This window comes from Homalodisca vitripennis, unplaced genomic scaffold (assembly GCF_021130785.1).
Source record: "Homalodisca vitripennis isolate AUS2020 unplaced genomic scaffold, UT_GWSS_2.1 ScUCBcl_9723;HRSCAF=18313, whole genome shotgun sequence".
Taxonomy (NCBI): domain Eukaryota; kingdom Metazoa; phylum Arthropoda; class Insecta; order Hemiptera; family Cicadellidae; genus Homalodisca; species Homalodisca vitripennis.
Genome location: NW_025785832.1, coordinates 1 through 5939, shown reverse-complemented (window position 1 = coordinate 5939; position 5939 = coordinate 1). Strand labels below are relative to the sequence as shown.

Sequence of the window (5939 nt, the reverse complement as noted above, 5' to 3'; positions counted from 1 at the left end):
GAGGCCTCCGACCCTAGCCACAGTCGGCGGCGAAAACGGGTGTGTCTTCCTCCACGCATCATGTGACTGGAGGTGGGGCACGTCGACACGACTCGAGCTACCCTGTCTTGGTCCGGCTTCGCGGCATGGGTACTAGCCCGGCCGTGGAGCTGCAGTGCTCGCCCGCAGTGCTGACACCAAGGACTTCCGGCTCCTCCCCGTCCAAGATGATTGGCCGTCCCGCACCAGGCATCGTCAGTTGGAATGTCCGCCGCTCCTCACTCCACCCCCACCGGAGCGTAGGCAGGCGCTTGGAGAGGCGGTTTCTCGCCGTCCGGGCCGCAGAGAAGGTGGTGGTGACGTTGGAATTCCCCGCCACGTCCCCGTTGAGGTAGTCGACGAGTCGTCAAACGTTGACCCGGGCAGCAGAGCGATGGCCAGCAGATACAGCTAGGCCCTCCAGGGCAAGACGGGAGATTTTCGGGTCGGGAGATGTCAGGAGCCGGAAAAGCATGCCCTACCGCGGCTAAATCGGCTTGGTCGGTGATGGGAAGCAGCCCCGCGCCGCCCCCACGATGGTGGAAGCTCGACCTGCTCCACGCTGGACTCGCGAGGGGAGGCCGAGTGTCCTCTTTGCCTTCCGCCCTTATTAATAGATCCAACCCCTTTAGGGAGGGACTTCTTGATCCTCGCCGTCCTGAGGTTGAAGTCCAGCTGGGGGACTATGAATGTCCTCACCGCATCCAACTTCTGCCATCGGCACAGGCCAACACGCTGATCCGCTCCCCGTGCAGCGACACACCGTGCTCCCCCTCCAACTTTGATCCACTTTGATCTTAGCCAAAAGGCCGAGAAGCGATAAAATAGACGTGTTTTACAATTACATAGAGTAAAAAGTTACTTGCAATTTGTCGCTCGAGAAAGAAAAAACAACAAAAGTCGGAAATTTGGAGAAAAAATTTGTTAGAAAACCGTGTTTTTCGCTATTTTAGAGAAACAGTTTTATTAGATGCGTAATAAAATTCCCTCCGGCCAGAGAAACAAGAGTGAAAAACCGTTATTCTATCAGAAAGACAACGACGGGGCTCGTTGTAATCGCCAGCTACGCCCCGGCCAATTGACACTAGCGCTCCGCTCGCCGCAACCAAACTGTTCCTGTTAGTTGGTCGACTCGCCGCACAGGTGGTCGCGTCCAGCGCCCGGTACGGATTACCGGGACGGCGACCGTCACTTTACCTTCTCTTGACGCGCGACCGCTAAAACGACTGCATATCTCTTACACCGCAATCCGAGCGAGACCGTTCTTACTGACAAGTGTATTTTAAAATTCACCTGTTCAACGGTTGACGACGTTCCTAAAGTGTTCAGCGTCTCGCACACTGCCAGTTGCGGACATTATGTCGGCAAACTCTCGGCGCAGTTTTAAGTAGTAAATTGATCGGTCTCCGGCGTATGTACCTCGTAGTGATGGGATAACCGAATGGATTTTATTAACCGACTAACCAGTCAGTTATTTTTCTCGTTCGGTTATTTTAGTCGAATGAATAACCGATTACCTTTTAAATTCAATCCACATTTTAGTACACAATTTCAGAGTTTATTTACAGATAACAATTACACCTAATTAGCCTAATGCTCTGCTTAACTTACTCTCAATATAAAGCAATTTCATTTTTGTATTTAAACAAAACACTATTATTCACGAAACACCTTAACCATAATATCTACACAATTATTTTATTTATGTCTTATAAAAAAATCAAACATCAAAGTTTGATAAAAAAGATCTTCTATTGGAGATAAGTAGGTGGGAACTGAACTGATTATTTATATTCTTTGATAGGTATGGAGAGTCAAAGGGATGGGGTGGTGGGGGAATGAACCATTCCTGTTGAGACAGGTACGCGGCGCGGCGCGGCCAATTTACTCACGGCCGTACTTAGCTTTGGCGAGCCCTGGTAAAGATATTCGGTCAGGCCCCGTCATGTCCCCCCACCAGACACAGTCCCTTCATATAGACGTGTGACTGGCTCCGGAAGAAATTGTACGAAAACCCGGTCTGAGTTCGGGACCTGAATATACATTCAAAAAATTCCAAGCAAAACCCGCACTGGCAGAACCGTAATTGAAAACGAAATTCTGTAATTGTATTATTACTTTTTTCTGTGCATACGTTATAGTCATAACATTTTAAAATGTTATATTATCATATATCATCTATAACACTACAAGATAATTACCGTTCAAATTGCAAAATTATAATTTATTTTAATTACGAATCACCAAAGTTAACCGAAAGTTAATCGCTAAAGAACGATATTTCAGTAACAAAATAACTTATTATAATTAAACGAGCAATTCAAGTATAGACTGTCTGCACAACCAGTTAACTTACAGAAAATTATTCGGTAGAAAAACTAATCTAAAGACTAATTTAAAATAACCGATGAGAATCAACGACTAATTCAAGTACAGACTAAGTCTGCACAATCAGTTAACTTATAGAAAAATTAGTCGGTAGAAAAAACTAATCTAAAGGACTAATTTAAAAAATTATGGTTGCCTGTAAGGTCGGTTTTACGGGCGAAGATTTTACGTGACAACGTCTTTTTCTCGGTAGAATATTTATTGATATGAATATTATTAAATTGCACAATAGGAACAAGGAATTGAATGAAAATAAGAATTGCACAAATTTTAACTATAGAAATATATTTTGTTTACTAAAACATTGTACATAATTTGAAATTAATTAAAATTTGTTATTGTAAATGGTAAAGTTGAATAAAACATTTACTAAAATTGGAATTTGAAATTCTTGCTAAACACAGTTAAAATTCTAACTCCGCGCGTGGTGATTGGTCGGTTTAGTTCGTTTGTTTGGTCGCACTGTTATGACAGGTTAGAGGTTATAATTTGTTTATTTTAAATGTTTGACTAGCAATACGCGCTGTTTCTTCTCAATCGACTGAATTACGATTGATTGCAGAGTGATTTAAACTAATAATTTACCACTATCAACATTTGTCAATAGTATGTCATAAACCTATGAACTCAGTTTCTCAACTTTTGTGTCAATCTAAACAATTAATCAATCAATCATAGTTTACGATAATGAAATATCAGTGTACAATTATTTACCTTTATTGTTGTAGTTGTTGTAAATGACGAATCTAAGCACTCCACATTTTCACGAATAAACATAGTTATCTGCTTTATCCCCGTGCGGATCCCGTGCGGCGGACCCAAAGTTATCTGCTTTATCCCGTGCGGCGGACCCACTGGACGGGCATCGTAACGTTACCGGGCGTTACACTTTTTCATGAGTGACTCCGAGCCGCAACCTAATTTAAGACGTTGTCACGTCAATAACCGATCAGAATCAACGATTAATTCAAATATAGACTAAGTCTTTACAACCAGTTAACTTATAGAAAATTTATTCGGTAGAAAAACTAATCTAAAGACTAATTTAAAATAACCGATCAGAATCAACGACTAATTCAAAAAAACTTTTTACCAAGTACGACTAATGTCTGCACAATCAGGTTCAACTTATATGAACAAATTAGTCCGGTAGTAAAAACTAAATCTAAAGACTATCAATTTAAACATAACCGGATCAGAATCAACGGATTAATTCAAATTATAGACCTAAGTCTTTCCACAACCAGTTAACTTATAGAAAAAATTAGTCGGTTAAGGAAAAACTAATCTAAAGACTAATTTAAAATAACCTGATCAGATTATTCAACCGATTAATTCAAATATAGACTAAGTTTCTTAACACAAACCATGTTTAAACTTGTATAGAAAAATTAGGTCGGTAGAAAAAACTAATCTAAATGGACTAATTTAAAATAAACCGATCAGAATTCAAACTATTAATTCAAATTATAGGACTACAGTCGGGGCCACCAAATTAGGCCTGGCAGGTGGGTGGAATTGCGCCGTTGCCAGATTGTGCAAACATTCGTGAAATAGGAAGAATCCCTTGAAATTGTATCCATTATTTTAGAGCATGATGTTTGTTTTTGCCTTCTCGCTGAGATTCTGATGACATCTTACAAGTTACAACAGATGAAAAATCTTTATTATTGGCTTGTCTGGAGAGACTTGAGAGGACTAGCTGAATGACCAACGGCGTGTATATAATTTTTGTATGTAAAAATTAAAAAAATGTAATTTTTTAAATTCCTAAATACTCTACAAACACAAATTTTAATTCATTAAACATGAGCTTATTAAACATTATCAGTAAGCGGAGTGGAAGTTTTTTATTTTTTAGTTAGGAACATTTTTCATGTGGCCAAAGCTTTAGACAAAGGTATAAACCTTTTATTTTTTTTGTCCAAAACAAATTTTTCTCTAGTTTAATAAACTTCCGCCTGGGAGATATGCTGGTGCCATAACCTAAATTATTGAAAACCAAAACACGCAGAGCGATGCGTGTTCTGTTGCAGTGGCGTATTACACACAATTTCTACACACATCTTTTTTTTCATTAGCAATACTTTACTTTTTTATTATTTTTTATCATTACATCAAACTATAAGTACTATGTTATTGTAACCATAGCCGAAAATTAAATAAATATTTTAAGTTTAGGTAAAAAATAACCCATGTTTTTAAAAAAACAATCTGTTTTGCCTTCCTTAGCAAAAATTTATATTTTTTTAAATATAAACATTTTTTAATCACGTTGGTAATAATAGAAAATAATAAAGAATACATTTTTAAGTAATTTAATCATTAAACAAAATTCATGAAACGTATAACTACAACACATGTTTAGTTTTTACTATTTTAAATCACTTTTTTTTAATACCCTCTAATCGTCTCACTTTTCAACCAGGGGTGTTTTTTTCATTTTCTCTTTCCTCGGGTGTGAAACTACCAGCTTCCTCCATTTTTTAGTATGTAACTGACACTCACTAACTAGTCAGACAGTACAATACGACTGGCACTCCGGCCACTGGCAGGGTGCGCGAGTGAAAGCGTGCAGGCGTCGGGCGCGACCCCCGACGCGGACAACGCTTGGACTAGGCAAACAAAATGTGCACAACCAGCGTTTGCACAATTTGTGCCTGAGAGCGACCCGATTCTCGACCTTGCCTCCGGCTTCACCGGTTCCCCATACGTGGCCAAACAGCCGCAAATCCACCCACCCGCCGTATTTGGTGGCCGTGACTCGTAAGCACAGACAATGGATTACGTTTCTCATAAAGAAACGTATCCATTGTCTGTGCTGTAAGTTCTTCACAACCAGTTAACTTAATAGAAAAATCTAGTCGGGTTAGAAAAACTCTATAAAAAGACATAATTTAAAATAACCGATCAGAATCACCGAACTAATTCAAGTACAGACTAAGTCATGCACAATCAGTTTAAACTTATAGAAACAAATTAGGTCGGTTAGAGAAAAAATTAGTCTATAGACCTAATTTAACTGGCATGGCAGCAAAAATAACCGACTAATCGGTTTTAAAAAATAAAATATAACCGAACTAACCAGTTATTTTCATTCAGTTATTCCCAACCAACTAGTACCACTCGTTCTCTCCACTCTGGTTTTCCCTTCGCAGAACGAATAAATCTTTCGCCTTTTACTAAAGATTTTCCGTGGGAGGGGAACAACATGGATGAGATCTGTAACCAATTTTTTAGTCAGTGGCACCGGCCTTTATGGGGCTGGGCCATTCATTCAGTTTTTTCTGACCATTGATGGGCTCTTAGTTATAACATTTTGTTAACTCCAGTAAAAAAAAAAAAAAAAAAAAAAAAAAAATAAAATAAAGTCTAGTAACCCGAAACCGTAACTAATAACTAAGCGATATTTTTCTGAACAACAACTGGGGAAATATTTTTGAAAACACTTTTTTAAACTCAGAAACTTGGAATGATGGTATATAACCTGATTGTTTTAAACTGAACGAAACAATTTGGAAATGTTTACTAAT

General features: G+C 39.0%; 1 non-coding gene across 1 annotated transcript; it reads left to right on the top strand.

Annotated features, from left to right (window-relative positions):
- Positions 1 to 5546: 5546 nt before the first annotated feature.
- LOC124374714 lies at positions 5547 to 5665 on the top strand. Its single transcript, XR_006923601.1, has one exon. It is a non-coding gene; the product is annotated as a U5 spliceosomal RNA (small nuclear RNA).
- The last annotated feature ends 274 nt before the right edge of the window (positions 5666 to 5939 follow it).